Raw genomic sequence first — 18,752 nt, forward strand, 5'->3', positions numbered from 1 at the left:
TGTATATTTCGTCCATTTGTAGCTAGTTGAGAACAAGAGTAGTGTGTGTAACAACATAGCCACAGCCAGCTGCTTATAACGATTCTGTCGGTAACTTAAATCTTACGCAGTGTATTTCTGGACTACGTTAAGTGTAGTAGGACATTGTGACAGATTTTATTTCAATATTACGCAAATAAGAAAAACCATTTACTTCTTATTAACGATCAGAAATTTATCCGTGGGGTACGAACCTCATTAAAGAACTTAGCTCTTTTTTCCATTAGTGTGAAAAGTAGTCGTCCAGCTTCTCATAAACTCTTGGGATGCATTTTCATGTAGCTATAGCGCTCTTTGCACGATGTAAATGTAAAGTTAGACTTATTTCACATTTTTGTGACAAGTGGGTTTACGTTGCAAAAAGCGGAATTTTAGTGTAGACGTACGTCAGTTAAGTGAGAGAATAAACAACTTAGTGACAATAAGGCCATTCACCGATATTTAATAAATAGGAAAACCGGAGGAGAAGACTTGTTACCATAAAAGAATTTTAAAAATGAAGTTGCCTGGTAAAGTACTAAATGGAGAGTTCATGGAAGCAATAGATGAATAATGAATATATAAAAATCCCTTACCAGGAAAACGGACAAGTTAGTGAGACATCAGCTATGGTATCTAGAAATTGATAACTTGGCAATGGAAGAAGCAGTAGCTGGGAAAATAGTAGTGTAGAATATACTGTACAGTTCATAGAGAAAGTTGGGTTGCAGCAGCAATGCGAAGAAAAAAAGATTAGCAAAGGAGAGAAAAGAAATGCAACACAACTTCCAACCAGTCGAGCGACTGACGACATACTGATAATGTGAGACAGTCATTTTTTTAGTCGGAGGGTTCATTAATTGTTATTAAATACTGAATGTACATGACGTGTGAGCTGACGAGATAAGACTTTTATTGCATAATCCTTTCGTAAAAATGGCCAGCGTTCGGGTTGAGTACATCATTACCTTGCCGATACAAAGGTAAGTACATCAAGCAATGTCCTTTCTCCCGGAATCTCCTGTGTAAAAACGAAAAAGTGCTTCACAACAAATCCTAAAACCGTTCTACTGACATCTGGTATCTAATGTAGTAACGATGCCCCATGTTCAACATTGTGTGATGCCTAACGGTGTAGTAGTGGGAAGGGATGCTGACCATTCATTGTGTAGGAGGAGATCCCGAGAGTGTAATTGAAAAGTCGATATTGAAAGTTTCGTTAGTCGCTTGGCTTTACCCTTGTAGTCATAATCTGTAAAAGCTTCTAGATTTTTAGAAATTATACGATGTGTTTGTAACACTTACTAGATGAGCTCACGATGACAATAGATGAAGCAGAACGATCGTCTACCGTGTGAGAAACTTTGCTGCAGCAGCTAGGCCGAGTAGTGACGTCAGAGAGAGAGCACTGAACCCGTTTCACTAGCTAATAATTCCGTAACATTTTAAGATAAGAATACGAGCCTATGCAACGAAATAATATCTAACAATAGTTCTGGCAACAACGCAGTAAAGTGAAACTGAAATACCAGGAGTAGCTAACTGGTGTGAACAGATTGATGTTCTGTAATGAGTACTACAGGTAGGGAAGTAATGTGTCGCGCAAAATACTCATGCTGCCAGTGACATTAAAGTCAGTGGTAGAAAATAGACTAAGGTCACAAACAGGTGAAAAATGGAAGAAGGTGAAGTAATTAGCATTGCGGACGAGGATTGCTGAAGAATGAGTATCCAGTGGGTGTGACGTCACGTGTGCTGGACTTTCTTTGAAGTTGCTTGTCAATATTTTATAAAGTTTCAGTCTTCAGTTGCTTATTTTAAAGTTTACTTGGGTTAATATTCGCTCAAAAAGTAACTTATTTGTGGACTTTCATTAATCTCAGTCTTTCCTCCTGTGTTATTGACTCGAGTGGTGTGTTATTCGCAAGTGTGCTTATGTCGTTCGTCCAAGCCTCACGCCTCAGTAGTGTGTTTCCGTTTCGCAGCATGCAGTTGCAGCTGTTGCTGGTATAAAGCCAATTACTGACAAAGTTATGTTATACAGCTATTAAATTTAATAGTTTTCAGCTGTGTTTCATGCTGCTTGTGGTGAACTGACGATATAAGAAACTTTTCGAAACGTTCGCTCGCTGTGTTTTTTAGAGTTTTCTGAGCGTTGAAGTCTTTTAATAAATGACGTGCCTTAGTTTTAAGGTGACGTTTCTTATTGTTTCTAGTGAAATATTTCAGTAAAATTTTCATACAGTGTTTTAACTTCTTTGAGTGTTCCACTGGCCGTTTGAACTTTTGGTTTTAGTTAGTAATTTTGTGAAGTTTTTTTGGTGTGAGTAGTGGGTTACGGTGTGGGATTTGTTCAAAGTATTTTCATTGGGGGGAATGCCGTGGGGAAGCCAGTGGTCATTTTAGTGAGATCCTCTCCTCGAAATGCAGAATCTCTAATAGAAATAAGTTGATAGAGGAGCAGGAGCGTAAGATCTGTGCCCTTCAGGTGCAGCTACAACGTACAAAGGAGGAACTAGATAGGTTGAGGAGGGTGAAGGGTGCTGATTAATGGGAACTGGCAGACAGAAGTAGGCAGCTAGGAGGAGGAGGTATTCAGACAGCTATACTTTGCGTATATGCAATAGATTTGACCAACTGTAAGAGGAGCTTCTTGTAGCTGTAGATGTAGGAAACATGCAGCAGTCCTAAGCAGTTAGGAGGCCTAGGTTAGTTGCAAAGTCTAACAGAAAGAACAAGGTTCTGTTGCTAGGTAGTTGGGACCGTAGAGGTGTGGGCCAGCAGTTGTAGGAAGTGTTGGGGAGTGAGTATCAGGTCACCAGCATTGTGAAGCCCAGTGCAGGGTTGGCTCAGGTGACTGACGGCAGACGGGAGCTATGTAGGAATTTTGTAAAGGAATTTCATGTAGTGGTAGTGGATGGAGCAGGCAACAGTCTTGATACGGATGGGGAATACGATGTACACTCCTGGAGATGGAAAAAAGAACACATTGACACCGGTGTGTCAGACCCACCATACTTGCTCCGGACACTGCGAGAGGGCTGTACAAGCAATGATCATACGCACGGCACAGCGGACACACCAGGAACCGCGGTGTTGGCCGTCGAATGGCGCTAGCTGCGCAGCATTTGTGCACCGCCGCCGTCAGTGTCAGCCAGTTTGCCGTGGCATACGGAGCTCCATCGCAGTCTTTAACACTGGTAGCACGCCGCAACAGCGTGGACGTGAACCGTATGTGCAGTTGACGGACTTTGAGCGAGGGCGTATAGTGGGCATGCGGGAGGCCGGGTGGACGTACCGCCGAATTGCTCAACACGTGGGGCGTGAGGTCTCCACAGTACATCGATGTTGTCGCCAGTGGTCGGCGGAAGGTGCACGTGCCCGTCGACCTGGGACCGGACCGCAGCGACGCACGGATGCACGCCAAGACCGTAGGATCCTACGCAGTGCCGTAGGGGACCGCACCGCCACTTCCCAGCAAATTAGGGACACTGTTGCTCCTGGGGTATCGGCGAGGACCATTCGCAACCGTCTCCATGAAGCTGGGCAACGGTCCCGCACACCGTTAGGCCGTCTTCCGCTCACGCCCCAACATCGTGCAGCCCGCCTCCAGTGGTGTCACGACAGGCGTGAGTGGAGGGACGAATGGAGACGTGTCGTCTTCAGCGATGAGAGTCGCTTCTACCTTGGTGCCAATGATGGTCGTATGCGTGTTTGGCGCCGTGCAGGTGAGCGCCACAATCAGGACTGCATACGACCGAGGCACACAGAGCCAACACCCGGCATCATGGTGTGGGGAGTGATCTCCTACACTGGCCGTACACCACTGGTGATCGTCGAGGGGACACTGAATAGTGCACGGTACATCCAAACCGTCATCGAACCCATCGTTCTACCATTCCTAGACCGGCAAGGGAACTTGCTGTTCCAACAGGACAATGCACGTCCGCATGTATCCCGTGCCACCCAACGTGCTCTAGCCTGGCCAGCAAGATCTCCGGATCTGTCCCCCATTGAGCATGTTTGGGACTGGATGAAGCGTCGTCTCACGCGGTCTGCACGTCCAGCACGAACGCTGGTCCAACTGAGGCGCCAGGTGGAAATGGCATGGCAAGCCGTTCCACAGGACTACATCCAGCATCTCTACGATCGTCTCCATGGGAGAATAGCAGCCTGCATTGCTGCGAAAGGTGGATATACACTGTACTAGTGCCGACATTGTGCATGCTCTGTTGCCTGTGTCTACGTGCCTGTGGTTCTGTCAGTGTGATCATGTGATGTATATGACCCCAGGAATGCGTCAATAAAGTTTCCCCTTCCTGGGACAATGAATTCACGGTGTTCTTATTTCAATTTCCAGGAGTGTAGATGGTGACCTGGTAAAGATAGCTACTCAAACTGGTGGCAGTAAGGTGCATTTCGTGCGACTGTTTCAGCGTCATGATCGGCCTATCTTAATGCGGCTGTTAGGCGGGTTAACATGGGGCTGGGGAGCGCGCTGATGGCAGAGGGCATGGGTCACATTTCGGTGGTGGCAGTTGGGCCTATCAGTAGATCGGGTTTCACTAGGCATGGCCTGCACATCAATAGGTATGGGAATGAGATGCTGGCGTATCTTATAGATTACAGTGTAGTGGGTGTTGGTGGGATCACACATGGAAAAATTCCTATAGTAGTTGGTGTTAGAGGTTCACCTTTTTTTAGAGTGAAGTCAGCTGATAGGTATACCTGCTTAAAGGAAGTCCCTCTAACTAAGGGCTCACCTTCAGAGGTTGTCATGTTTCCAAGTAGAGAAGGAATTAGCATATTTCGTCAAAATATGACAGGTATTAGAGATACAGTTAGTGAACTGCTTATAGATGTTGACTCTGAAATTATTGATATGTCGGAACACCAGTTAAATAATTTGACAATTCAGATGCTTCCTTTACCAGGATACAGATAAGCTGGCTGTTTTTAAAGGAGTTCCTTGCAGGGTGGGGGGAGTGGCTATGTACACAAAAAATAGTATCCCATTTGAGTCCATAGACTATCATGGCACTACACTAAAAAGATATTTGAATATTGTGCAGGGGCAGATGAATTTAGTGAAACTAAACTTCTAATTGCTGTTGTTTATAGGCCCCTTACTCTGACTTCAGAGCATTTCTGCTCGAGCTAGAGAGGACTCTTGATTCACTTTTTAAGACGACCAGAAATTAGTTGTATGTGGTGACTTCAATATAAATTTTGTGTATGATGGTGCAAGAAAAAGGATGTTAGAAGAACTTCTAAATTCATATAATCTGATGCAGACTATGTATTTTCTGACTAGGATGGAGGGGAACAGTAATACAGCCATAGACAATATTTTTATTCATTTTTCATTATTAGATGGGCATTCTGTTAGTAAATTGGTGAACTGCCATTCAAACCATGCTGCTCAAATTTTAACACTAAAAGGTTTTTGCACACAAACATATGTCATACGCAATTACAAACTATGTAGGAAAGTGAATCCAACAGCAATAGATAGTTTTTAAAACCTTGTCAAGGAACAAGAGTGGCAGGATGTTCATAGGGCCGATAACATAGGTATTTAATATAGTGCTTTCCTTAACACATTTCTCATGCTCTTTGAGAACTATTTTCCATTTGAACATTCTAAACGGGGTACTAGCAGTAATAGGCAGCCCGGGTGGCTGACTAGTGAGATAAGGATATCATTTAAAACAAAGCGGGAATTACAGCAAAATGTTAGAAGTAGTCACAATCAAGCTGCAGTAGTCCATTACAAACATTCTTCTAAGGTGCATAGAAATGTTATTAGGAAGGCAATGAGTACAAGGTATGCAAATAGAATAGCTAATTCACAGGATAACATTAAAACCTTATGGTCAGTTGTAAAGGAAGTGTCTGGTCAGCAGCACAGAGTCGATGGTATGAAGTCTTTTGGTAGCAAAAATATTTATGATACTGATAAATCAGGTATATGTACAGTATTTAACAATCACTTTCTGAAGATTGCTGGTGAATTAAATAAAAATTTAGTTTCTACAGGGAATCATATAACTTTCTTGGCAAATGCCTTTCCGAAATTGATGTCTGAAATACTCCTCTGTGATACAGAGATTGAGTCAATAATCAAATCAATGAAGACTAAGGACTCTCATGGTTATGATGGAGTACCTAGCAGTATTTAGCCATACTTGTAATTTTTTCTTTTAGGAATGGTCAGTTTAGATTAGATTAGTACTTGTTCCATAGATCATGAATACGACACTTCGTAATGATGTGGAACGTGTCAGGTTAATAAAAGGTGTTTATACCAGATATTACATTAGACAAAATATTACATGACATGCAATATAAATTTTATTTTATTTTATTTTATTTCCTATTCGATTTAAGTACTCGGTGGTAAAGCCGCTTTACAAAAATGGAGAAAGGGATAATGTAGACAATTTGAGACCTATTTCTATGCCATCAGTGTTTGCCAAAATTATTGAAAAGGCTGTGTATGTGAGGCTAATTGATCATTTTACATCACATAATTTGCTATTAAATCTACAGTTCAGCTTTAGAAGTCGTTTAACAACTGAAAATACTATATTCTCTCTTTTCTGTGAGGTACTGGATAGGTTAAACAAAAGGTTTCGATCACTATCCATATTTTTGGATTTATCTAAGGCGTTTGATAGTGTTGATTACAAAATATTGCTCCAGAAGTTGGACCATTATGGAATACGGGTAGCAGCTCACAATTTGCTCAGCTCTTACTTCAGCAACAGACAGCAAATGTCATTGTTCACAGTGTTGAGTATGGTTGTGATGTTGGGTCTGAGTGGGGTACAGCAAAATGGAGGGTGCCTAAGGGACCAATGTGGGGCCATTCCTGTTCCTTATTTATATAAATGATATGCCCTCTTGTATTTTGGGTAACTCTAAATTATTTCTGTTTGCTGGTGACACTAGCTCAGTAGTAAAGGATGTTGTGTGCAACATTGGCTCGGTTTCAAATAGTGCAGTTCATGACCTAATTTCATGGCTTGTAGAAAATAAATTAACTCTAAATCACAGTGAGATTCAGTTTTTACAGTTTCTAACCCACAATTCAACAAAACCCATCGTTTTAATTTCACAGAATGGGCATATGATTAGTGAAACTGAACAGTTCAAGTTTTTAGGTGTTCAGATAGATACAATAGTAAACCGTCGTGTAAATCCCAGGTTCGGGGTCTTGTTCAAAGACTTTATGCTGTCATTTTTACTAGTAGAACGGAACCTGAAGTAATTGACCGTTCGACATGAAAATTCTACTTTGCTTATTTTCATTCGCTTACGTCGTATGGTATTATATTTTAGGGTAGCTCTTCTATTCTAAAAGGATATTTTTGGCTCAGAAACGGGCGGTTCGGGCAATAAGAGGTGTAAGTTCACGAACCTCTTGTCGACCCCTATTCACGAGTCTGTGTATTTTGACATTTGTTTCTTAATGTATATATTCCTTACTGTCATTTCTTGACATTGGTTTCTCAATGTATATATTCATTACTGTCAATTCTTGTTAACAATATTAGCTTATTCTCAAGAATAAGCAGCTTTCACTCAGTTAATACTCGGCAGAAATCAAACCTGCATTTCGATCGGACTTCCTTATCTCTTGTGCAGAAATGTGTGCAGTATACTACTGCGTCCATTTTCAATAAGCTTCGACTCGAATTCAAAAATCTTAGCAGTAATCCACACCCTTTCAAATCGAAACTGAAGAGTTTCCTCATGGGTCACTCCTATTCTGTGGAGGAGTACCTTGAACAAGTAAGCTGATTCTTGTTCTATAGGTGTTTGCGTTTACTTAAACTACTGATTTGACTTTTTTAGACTTCATAAAAATGATATTTTTATCTGTTATTACTTTTGTGCTGTAATTTCATGTGCAGATACGGTTCATGACCTTGAAGATTTGCTCCTCAATTGGGTCCTACAGAACTTGACGTGTAAATAAAAAAAATAAAGAAACATTTTTGCCAATGAGCTAGATAAATTTGATACAGGCGATTGCTTATGAGCTTTTGAAGGAAATGAGGAGTATATCATCTACGAAGTAAAAGTAGAACTAACGAAGAAGAAAGTATAACTACTGAAGTAGAAAGCTCATATGAAGATTCTGGTGAGGGAGTGGCGAAATTACTGACACTGGTGGAAAATGATGATTAAAACTACTCCAGTTGTGAACAATGATTAAGTAATCTAATTTAATACATAAGAAAAAATTGCAAAAGAGAAAATATTTTATGTACAAGAATATGAAGGAGATGAAGAACCGGAAAAGAAATAATTTATGTACCATACATAATACTTTATATGTCAATAGCAGATTCATATCGCAAAACATTTCGAAATCCCAAAGCCTGAGAAACCTTCGACTGTAGGAAGAAGCAAGTACATAACATTCTTTGAGACGAAACTGGGCCTCCTTAAGACTTGTTGTGAAAACATTAGTAAAGTATTGAGTCTGACTGCCGAAGTCAATAGCATGCAGCATATTGTTCTGCTGACATAATATGGTTTGTAAAAGAAATTCTTTGCTATGGACTGCCTGTGTTGGATCGCTACAGCAAAATTGTAACTACTGTAAACAACGTGTGTAAGTATGTTTTGTTTTCTTTTGATGGAGCTAATAAAATATTTGAAGACAAAATATCCTTCAGATGAGAGTAATCTCTTCACTTCATCTTTAATAAAATGAAAATAAAATATTTTATTATTTTTTCAAAATTTAAAGCATTGCAAAATGTAGCGCCAGCTATAAATCAAAGTGTACTTATTACACTTACAAGAAAAAATTCTATATACTGAAAATGTTCCGTAGATAATACTGCATGAAAAATTTGTTAAGAGAAAATCCTGCGTACCTTCTATGTATTTCTCACCTGTGCGTAAATTTTTCACACGAAACTTTTATGTGATGCAAAAACATTGTTTTATAATAGTGTGTATGCAGAATATCAACGATGGAGTAAATTTGAACGAAATAATTTTGAAACTAAGGCAAAGTGTATAAAAATCAACGATACTTGGTAGAACCTGCGTTTGGGGACGTTCAAAATTGTGTTGAGTGTTGCAGATGTTTCACTGATGCTGCCCCTACCAGTAAACATTGGGAATACAAAATACTTAAGTCTACTATCGATTCTACAACACCTGTAATCTTTAACTCCTTTGTCTTGATCTGTATGTAAATACTTTTTCTCATACTGAAAATTTATGTAATTTAGAATTATTCTGTAAATATATGTTAAGAGTTGTGACATGTAACGTTACATATGTAATAAATTGTAACATATCTGTAACTTCTCTGACTTGATGCGCTTAGAGAATGTAGTGTTGTATGTAATAGAAATGATGGAACTTGCTCCATAACAGATAGGCTCAGGCCTGACTGTAAGAGGTAGATAGACCTGAATTAACATATCATCTCTTTGCCTGGCAAGGAGTCTGTCGTTAGCATTCTAAGAGTAAACATCACGAGTTCTCAGTGAGGCAAGGATTCCTCGAAATATAGATGAATATGACTCGAATGTGAATTGTTATTAGCCGCTGTAGAGTGGCATTCGTTGGATTGCTTTAGAGTTATGCGTTTCTGAAGCCGGGAAGGAATATGAGGAGTTCATTAATTCGGCAGCCACGATTGCTACATACTTCACTATTCCTTCGCCATTGAAGATCGCCTCTGTATATACCTTGAGGCAAAGTGATGTTTAGTTTCGTATATACGCCTTAGGCCTATTTGAATGGACCGGCGACTGGCTGAAGTTTTCACTTTATAGCTGCTTAATCTTACCTTTGTGCAACAGATCTTGATTAATCCTATATCACTTACCTTGATCGAATCCTGTTCCTGTTACAAGAATATTCCAAGTTTTCAACAAAGTATAAGTGTCGAATTAAACAACTGCAATACTTGGAAGACGTATTAAGTTTCGTGGATCAATAGATATTGATCGTAGAAGTAACTTTTTGTTGAAGGGCTCCATATGGTAGATAAATTTCATAAGTACAGTAAAAGAATATTAATTTGAAATTTCAGTATGAGGACTTAACTTTAAAGAATTAGTAAAATATCACAAAACTTAAAATATTCTTGGATAACAATGATCACAGAACAGTCTAGGGCAGGGGCGGGCAGGAATCCTGCACGTGTGCGGTGCACTTGCACGCGTGCAGTTAACAGGTGTTCCGCGTGCACACAGGGGCAAGCTGGCCACCCGCTTATCTCCCATCCCCACCATACCTTCTGTTCGCTCCTTCCTCTGTAATGCGTTTTGTTTCCTAGCTTGCTTTATTGAGTGAATGAATAAGGTTAGTAGGAGTGCTTGAAAGAAATCATGGTTTGAAAGAGTACCTATTACCTACGATACGTTTTATTTAATCATCGCCGGCCAGAGTGGCCGAGCGGTTCTAAGCGCTACAGTCTGGAACCGCGCGACCGCTACGGTCGCAGGTTCGAATCCTGCCTCGGGCATGGATGCGTATGATGTCCTTAGGTTAGTTAGGTTTAAGTTCTAGGGGACTGATGACCTCAGCAGTTAAGTCCCATAGTGCTCAGAGCCATTTGAACCATTTAATTATCACAGGTGGAGTTTACAATACGTTTAATATCTGGAACAAAATTTCTACATACAGACAAACACAAACAGTTACGTAAATTTTCATCACTGATGTTTGCTCTTAACCCAGACTTATTAATTCAGCAAATGGTTTTCCAGTTCTCGCTATATTAAGCGCAGTCTTATAACTTGCAGATACCGCTGGGCTATTATTGTTGTCGTCCTGAAAACTTGAATACAGTGCTTCATAAAATGTTAAATCAGTTAGATGAGAGACATGACGAGAGAAAGTCGCAGATCTCTCGTGACAACAGCAACTACGACAAATTCAAATGGCTCTGAGCACTATGGGACTTAACTGCTGTGGTCATCAGTCCCCTAGAACTTAGAACTACTTAAACCTAACTAACCTAAGGACATCACACACATCCATGCCCGAGGCAGGATTCGAACCTGCGACCATAGCGGTCACGCGGTTCCAGACTGTAGTGCCTAGAACCGCTCGGCCACTCCGGCCGGCCAACTACGACAGATTCATCTGGTATCGTCAGATCGCTCTTCTTAAGTTCAGTCAATTCCCCATCCGCTCAGAAACCGACAATAAATTGTACTCGTCCTCGTGAAATTTATTATAATGGCCTTCAATACTAAACTTCCGTTGACCAGCGAGAATACTGCCACATATTAAACATTTCGAATTTTCACGTTTTTGCACAAAGAAAAAATGATTCTCCCATTACTTTTTAAGAGATAGCAAATCTCCACTTCTCCGTTTCTTGAAATACAACGTTCACTACGTAGTGCTCGCTTCGCATCAACGTCCACAGCTTAGCCTGGCACTACACTGCCGCAACCTGCCGGCTGTTGCCACAGCCCCGGTCGACGCCTGCACGCGAGCAGCACACGTGCAGCGCTGTGCGCTCATGAGCCGCGTGCAACGTTTGCCCGCCCCTGGTCTAGGGCATAATCGATTACAACCTGAAACATTCCCGCCGGATCGCTAAATTAAACTAGCGGTGTTCCAAGTGCTGTAGTGAATGCCGTATACATCGCAGGATGCTGATACATCATAGGAACGTTCATTAAACGGTGCGCTCGCGCAGTACGTAGAAACATAATAGTTCCATTTCCCGCCGGCCGAAGTGGCCGTGCGGTTAAAGGCGCTGCAGTCTGGAACCGCAAGGCCGCTACGGTCGCAGGTTCGAATCCTGCCTCGGGCATGGATGTTTGTGATGTCCTTAGGTTAGTTAGGTTTAACTAGTTCTAAGTTCTAGGGGACTAATGACCTCAGCAGTTGAGTCGCATAGTGCTCAGAGCCATTTGAACCAGTTCCATTTCCATCGCCAGATGAAAATATGACGCTGTAATTTGTCTGAATGTAAATTTTTTACGTTTCTGACGTCCGCACGCTGTTTGTCGCTTGGTGACATGTGTTGATTTCCTTTCTGAAGTGACTGTTGCTGTAAAGGATTTATAAGGATGAAGTTTTCCGTGTGAAACGTAATGGCTATTGAGAAGAAAGTCCGTGCAATTGTAGTAAAGCTTTTTTTTTTATATCAGAATGGCAGCAATTAGAGCGCTTCGTTGTGGTAATATCACCGAGAGAAGCACCTGCGAATAAGCGCCATGTCAATAAATGGACTGAAGAATATGATTAAGAAAATTACTGAAATATGTGAATTAGGTGGTGCAGCAGCGTGAGGAAGGCGGCCTATTCCCATGGCAGTTGTTGAAGTTGCTGTAGGTATAGCCGACCATGCAGCACCATGTCTCAAATTCTGAAGCCAGTGGTCGAGCTGTGTCAGGGGAATTAAGTCTCCCCTGGTTTAAAAACATTTTGCAGCGCTTTTAACACTAATATCCCTACAGCATTTAGAATGTGCGCCAAAGGAAGCCCCAGGATAGCCTACGACATCGTGATTGTGACTTTTGGCTTGCATTTAAATCGATGATATGTGGCCGGGGAATGGACGGACAGGGCACATTTTATTCCACACAGTGCCGTCAATGCACAGAACTGTCGCATATGGTGTTCTATTCCGGCACACGTTGAACAGGAACGGACAATGCACTTAGCGTATGTGCCTGGTGGGAAACTCTTTCATTCTCTGTCGATTTTTCTGGCAGGAGATGACACCTCGCGAGCCTGTCAGGTGTGCAGTGACATCTGCCCGTTGTAAGAACTTCCTTGTGTAGCATCATAATGCAACTGTGTCTACACCACTGTTTTCATGCAAGATGCGGCGACGCCACATGTAGCTGTCCAGGTGAAAAATTTGCTACGACAAACCTTCGGCAACGACTTCACTGTCTCTAAGCAACTTCTCGATGTGAGGCCCTCCAGATTCCCCCCCCCCCCCCCAACCAATATTCATGTGACATCTGGTTGGGAGTATCTGAAAGATCCTAGATGTTGAGGACAGCATACAACGACCTATCGCTGTGATTACATCATATGCTGCAAGCAGCCGTCGACCATCGAAGTTACGGATGAAGCGTGCTCCCGTGACTTGTGATCACATTCTAATGGACGTGCCAGAACCAGCCTTATTATGTGTTTGACCGTTCCTCTCCTTTTCCTGCACCCACACCGCATTCTGATGGCTTACGGCACAATATTATTACCTGGTACACAAAACTGAACTATTATTATTCTCAACATACTCGGCGAGCGCGCCAATTAATGACCATAACTAAGATTCTTCACTACCCTGCGACGCATACAGGCACACTACAGCATTTGGAAGACTGTGAGTTTAATTATAACCATTCCGTATTTGTACAACAGGTTTATAATGTGGCGTCACCGCCAGACACCACACTTGCTAGATGGTAGCCTTTAAATCGGCCGCGGTCCGGTAGTATACGTCGGACCCGCGTGTCGCCACTGTCAGTGACTGCAGACCGAGCGCCGCAGCACGGCAGGTCTAGAGAGACTTCCTAGCACTCGCCCCAGTTGTACAGCCGACTTTGCTAGCGATGGTTCACTGACAAATGGCGCTCTCATTTGCCGAGACGATAGTTAGCATAGCCTTCAGCTACGTCATTTGCTACGACCTAGCAAGGCGCCATTAGCAATTGCTATTTATCTTGTGATGCATGTACCGTCAGACCGATGTTCACCAATTATGGATTAAAGTTAAGTATTCCAGCAGCTACGTACTTTATTTGCTAGACTCAAATTCTTTAACTGTTCCAGACCTCACGCCATCCTGCGTGAGCTTAAACGCGTGCCTTTCGGCTTCACCTCATAGTGACTTGGCTGTCTTGCCAAGTCACAATATATAATACTATATTTGCGTATTTGCGCTGATGTTTTTGTTGCTATTACTATAGGTTGTTGTGAGAAAGAACAGTTCTTGGTTCCGTCCCCCCCCCCCCTCCCACCCCCCAATGTTGTAGTGATGCTGTCAGGAATTCTACAGTGAAAGTTTATGTCAAGCTTAGTTAAATGTTCTTGAAATATTTGTGCTCCTACAATTATGAGTTGATGTATTTGGTTTAAGCTCTAACAGGATCAGGGCCTTCATATACAACCACGAGCTGTGCAATGAAAGGTTCATAGCCAACTAAAACAACTATTCCTTCGTTGAACGACGGAAAATCCGAGATGGAATATAACAATGTTATGAAAGGGATAGTTCCTACTCACTATACAGCGGAGGTGCTGAGATAGGCACAACAAAAAGACTGTCACAAAATAAGCTTTCGGCCAACAAGGCCTGTGTCAAAAATAGACGACCGACACACACACACACACACACACACACACACACACACACACACACACACACACTCAACCCGCACACACATGATAGTCTCTGGTAGCTGAAGTAGCTTTGTTAAGTAGTACAGTGCTACTATCATTTTGTATTACACTCTAATGCAAAGAGTGTACATTAGCGTAAAGTAGTTTTCTGATATTATACTTAAACAAAAAACAGATTAGTTCATGACTGCTTACATTGCTAGTACATTCTATCGTTTTTATTTCCAATTTGTCCGCAGCTCGTGGTCGTGCGGTAGCGTTCTCGCTTCCCGCGTCCAGGTTCCCGGGCTCGATTCCCGGCGGGGTCAGGAATTTTCTCTGCCTCGTGATGACTGGGTGTTGTGTGATGTCCTTAGGTTAGTTAGGTTTAAGTAGTTCTAAGTTCTAGGGGACTGATGACCATAGATGTTAAGTCCCATAGTGCTCAGAGCCATTTGAACCATTTGCCATTCCCAATTACTAAACAAAGTTTTTGTTAAAGTGTAGCTTCATCCAGCAGTAGTTTTACTTTAACTGTAGGGTTACTTGAAATTACATTTGGCTAACTTATTCTGACGATTTTTTTTATTTTCCTCAACAAGATGGTTAACGTTTTGATCACGTACTGTTGGTTCGATTCCAGCTCGAAAAACTATTTACTCTTCATCACTTAGCTCATGCAAGAAACGAGATCATGTCCAGTTACCCTTTCCTTTAGCACACAATCACAGTCATTTACAAATTCTTGTAAAGGGGTAGCATTTAAGGGTGTAATCGCGTATTAGTATCCGCCTATAGGGTTGAAAGTTGCATTTTGTTATTTAGAATTTGTGTCGTAATCAATTTTAGATGCTATTTGTAACACACGCGGGATTTCAGATACGTAAACGTATGACGTTATAAGTGAAAGGAATGTTTATTTATGTTGGTACAGGTAAGAGGTGCAGCTAACTGTTCAAAATAATTAGGGGAACACGAGTATTAACGTCCGGTACGTTCAATCTACTTTCATACGCACGGTACCTTTGGTCTTATTGCATGGCTTGAGATCTTCGCTTTCAGTGTGGGCATAAAATCATTCAAAACTTATTGGATGTCATAGGTCTTACAGTACCAGGTGACCCCTCAGAAGGATGTGAGTGCCGATGTCCCAGTGTGTTCTAGTGAAGGACACATTTTGTCATTTGTGGATGTTGTATTCAACCAAACACATACAATCAACATCTGAAAGCAGTCCAAGTTTCGAGAGCGATCTGTTCGGTCCAAAAAGGATTGTCGTGTTGTCGTAGATACCAATGCCTCTCCGCGTGTCACCTATAGGTTGTGGACATGCTACTGTGAGACAGGTCAGCACACAAGGCGAGTAGGACAAGGCCTACGTGACGTCCAATATCTGGCCATCTCTGCGTTGCGGCGTCTTACGGATACCGCCAGAGCACTGCAAAATTATCTCAGAAGGGTCACTGGAGCCACTGTGTACGATCAGACTGTAATGAACAGGTCACAAGAAAGGACCTTACGATTCAGAATGGCCGGCCGGTGTGGCCGAGCGGTTCTAGGTGCTTCAGTCTGGAACCGCGCGACCGCTACGGTCACAGGTTCGAATCCTGCCTCGGGCATGGATGTGTGTTATGTCCTTAGGTTAGTTAGGTTTAAGTAGTTCTATGGGACTGATGACCTCAGATGTTAAGTCTCATAGTGCTCAGAGCCATTTGATTTGATCCAGAACGTTCTGTTTATCCCACTTGACGCGAGCATATCCTGCATTTCGTCTTCAGATCTGCCGTTCCCATGCCAACTGGCAACTGCGTCACTGATAAACTTGTTACCCATAAACACGTCCAGATGTCCTCTGACGCAAGGTGATCGCCGTGTTCGTGTACGAAGACACGTGATGAGCGGTACCTGCCAAATCTTGTTCTGGAAATCGACAGATGTCCAAGATGATGTTGTGGGAAGGCTTCAGTTTTGAGAGTCATACAGAATTTGTATTTGTCCATGGTTTCCTTTCGATAGGGCTGTACATTGAGGAGATCCTGTTGGACCACGTGGTGGCCGCTGCATACAGTGGTGGCCCTCAATCCCTTCTAATGCCAGGGCCTATGTGGCGTGCGTCAGCAGGAACTTCTTGCGAACGTTCGATACTGAAGCAATAGAATAGTCGGCGGTGAGTGCTATTCTAAACCCATCGTGGGTATGTGAGACATACTTAACAGACCATTTCTGGGTCGTTCTGTTCCACCAGCTATTTTCCGAGGACTCTCATGGGTTGACACTGAAGAATGGGAACAGATATCACAAGGGTGACCGCCGGAGATTTATACAGAGTATCCCTCCGTAGGTGTCAGGTAGTGGTAAACGCTGAAGCATGGTACACTAGTTATTGAACTTCTGAAATTCTAACGAAAGCACATAGTATGACAGGGTGTACGATTGTTTCCACTTTGTCCCAGAGTAGTTGTCTGACATTTCTGTTCTTTTTATGTAAATGATGTAGCATGTGACGATGTTTCGTTGTGTACTTAAAGACAAAGGTGTAATTTGGTAACATACCCAGTGCTCAATTATTGCTCGATGGAGCATGAGAGGCGCCAAATTCATATTCCCCTAGTTCTTTGGAACAGTATTTTTCTTCAGAGTTACAAATTTATTACATTTAATTATTTTCCAGTCAGTCACAGAAACGACTCGTAATAGCTTAAATTGTACATATTTCTCTATCACGTATTTTTTAAATTTTGATCTCATTTCCACCAGTTTTAGTTTGGGTGCTTATAAACGTTCAAAGTTACGGTATTGGATGCAACGCACTGTACATAAAGTTGCTGGTGTCGAAGCTTCTTTGGTGGGCGGTTTGAAGCGTTCTGGGGTTGTGGTTTTGCACAACACAAACACTATTCTTAAAATGTCTCCACAAAAAATAATCTGTTGTTGTTGTTGTTGTTGTGGTCTTCAGTATTGAGACTGGTTTGATGCAGCTCTCCATGCTTCTGTATCCTGTGGAAGATTCTTCATCTCCCAGTACTTACTGCAACCTACATCCTTCTGAATCTGCTTAGTGTATTCATCTCTTGGTCTCCCTCTACGATTTTTACCCTCCACACTGCCCTTCAATGCTAAATTTGTGATCCCTTGGTGCCTCAGAACATGTCCTACCAACCGGTCCCTTGTTCTTGTCAAGTTGTGCCACAAACTCCTCTTCTCCCAATTCTATTCAAAACCTCCTCGTCAGTTATGTGATCTACCCATCTAATCTTCAGCATTCTTCTGTAGCACCACATTTCGAAAGCTTCTATTCTCTTCTTGTCCAAACTATTTATCGTCCATGTTTGACTTAAACACATGGCTACACTCTATACAAATACTTTCAGAAACAACTTCCTGACACTTAAATCTATACTTGATGTTAACAAATTTCTCTTCTTCAGAAACGCTTTCCTTGCCAATGCCAATCTACATTTTATATCGTCTCTACTTCGACCAGTTATTAATCTACTGGTGTTAAATCCGGCTGCTGTGTGGACTATTCCTGAGGACCTTGGCGTACTAACCATTTTTCAGGAAATTTGTTAGTCAGTTATTGCAGAAATCCATAAGCTGTATGAACAGGATGTCCATTGTACCGCGTCCTCTAATACCTAGACTGACGTTTCCAAGAACAGCGTCTAACTGTCGACTATAAACCTCGTCTCTAACGGTACCTGCGAAGTAATGTGGATCGATTATTTCGCCTGCAGCGATTGCACACTACCCATTAAGACCACCTCCTTTCACGATCGACGTGACGTACCCACAGAGAATTTTCTGTGGCCCATGTAAGGCATCCAGAGTGAAATTAATTACCTCACATTCCAGAAAGTAGCTTTCAGTTTCAAATTTTTCGAATGGAGCCCCTCTACCACGGACAGGTGGTACAATCACGCTCAAAAGTACCCGAACAACCTGAACTGTGTTTCGCTTGACTTGTCTGCAACCCCCATAACGTAACTGTCTTGCAAAAAATGTGTGTGAAATCATATGGAACTTAACTGCTAAGGTCATCAGCCCCTAAGCTTACACACTACTTAACCTAAATCATCCTAAGGACAAACATACACACCCATGCCCGAGGGAGGACTCTAACCTCCGCCGAAACCAGCCGCACAGTCCATGACTGCAGCGCCCAAGACCGCGCGGCTAATCCCGCTTTTTTCACCAAAGGATGACGCCCCTGCACGCCCACACCAACGTGGTGACCAAACCAAAAGTTCTACTGTCACCTCGGTATAGTATGTTAGTTTTTGAATCAGGAGTCACAGGATGCGGGCTGTAATGTTATCCATGCGTCTGGGTAATATTACTCATTAACGTGGTCCATCAGGAGATAGAAAGTGGACGAAAGCGATCGAAGGGTAGCG

Source organism: Schistocerca americana, chromosome 2 (genome assembly GCF_021461395.2).
Source record: "Schistocerca americana isolate TAMUIC-IGC-003095 chromosome 2, iqSchAmer2.1, whole genome shotgun sequence".
NCBI lineage: Eukaryota > Metazoa > Arthropoda > Insecta > Orthoptera > Acrididae > Schistocerca > Schistocerca americana.